Below are 1,499 nucleotides of genomic sequence, written 5' to 3' on the forward strand. Positions count from 1 at the left end.
GCGTGGTGCTATGACCTTTTTCGAATCGAATGATTCAGCGCTCTCAGAAAGCGGATCAAAGGCTTCCTATTCAACGGATTCGGATTATTCTACTTTAGATGCTTCCTCGGCCGCGCAGTACGTACTTCTGTTTGGAGAGTCTGTTCCTTACTTAGCTAGGACTTGGAGTGACTAGAGTAGCCCCTCTGTATCCGAGCCTTTTTGTTTATGCACCTGAAACGGCTTCCGATTTTACTTACTTATAGTAAAGTAAAGTGGATCGACCCCCCGTTCAGTAGAATTCCGAAGAAAGAAGGCTAGGCTTCTTGAACCAGAGCTAATTCGATCTTCCCCTTTCGACAATGTGTTTGAATAGCAAGCAAAAGTACCACGACCGAACAATTCAATTCGGTTAACAAACTACTTCTAGAATGAACTACATCCATCAACCGGCATACCTTTCTTCTCGTAACTACGATCTGTCTTCGTTCGGTGTTGATATGATCTTTCTATCAAGAGAAGATCGGGAATTGCCGCTAGGCTTTTCTTTTAGCTCTCACTCATCCCGGGCGATTCTGATTCTTATTGGCCACTAAGGAGTAGTTGTTTTGACCAAGAGAACGAGCTAGACAGAAAAGGTACCACCGAAAGAAGGTCGACCTCACCCCCTTTGGTAAACCGAAGCAGAGAAAGAGGAAGAAGCAAAGCTAGGCCATTCGATTAGGGATGTTCTCACCTGTGCGTACTATCTTGAAGAAGGAATATAAAAAAGAACCTGATTCTTTTTCGCATCTCCCAAGTTCGAATGCTTTTTTGCTGTTAAAAGAAATCGAATACCATTCGTGACCCAATTCAAAAACGGAGTGACTGAAGACCTCCTCCCCCTTTCCCGCCTATCCCTCCCGCAAGAGAGGACTCGTTCTGGCTTTAAAGAGCCTCTTTTTTAGCAGTCTCGCCCATAAGATGAAGATTGACCATCTCTTCTTCCAAGCTTCTTTCTGCTTCTTCTCGGCGTAACGAAAGAACTAGATGAGGAGAGGCCTCCGGTTTCAAATCCCTACCCTACGCCTTACGAGGGCGCCCTAGCCAGATTCACTCCCAAGGGTCAATCAAGCCTTTGAAACTAGTTCAAATAGTCGTCACAGTCTTCGTTCCTGCTTTCAACGAGACTTTCTTAGCTGCATCAGCTTGTAAAACTCTCTCTCCTTCACCAGGAAAGGGAGAGCGGACAAAGTACCAGACGATTTGGGTTGGGTAAGAAGAGCGTACGATAAGAGTAAGCAGACGATGTCGATAGAAGACGATTCGTGGGATCTTCCTAAAAGTAAAATAAAGATAAAAATGAGCTAAGCTAAAGAAGGTATGCCCAGCCCATGAAATTCGATGTCGAATGAGTACGATTTCGAGCATAAAGAGAGAAGAAAAAGGAACTATTTAGCAAGAATCTAGGTTTAGCAAGATAGCTGCCAGAAAGACTGAGCTTAGGTGCATAGCGCTTAAATAAGTGGTTGAAGAGTAGC

This window comes from Vigna unguiculata, unplaced genomic scaffold, assembly GCF_037176805.1.
Source record: "Vigna unguiculata cultivar grain cowpea cultivar isolate G323 ecotype 2 unplaced genomic scaffold, ASM3717680v1 ptg000443l, whole genome shotgun sequence".
Lineage (NCBI taxonomy): Eukaryota > Viridiplantae > Streptophyta > Magnoliopsida > Fabales > Fabaceae > Vigna > Vigna unguiculata.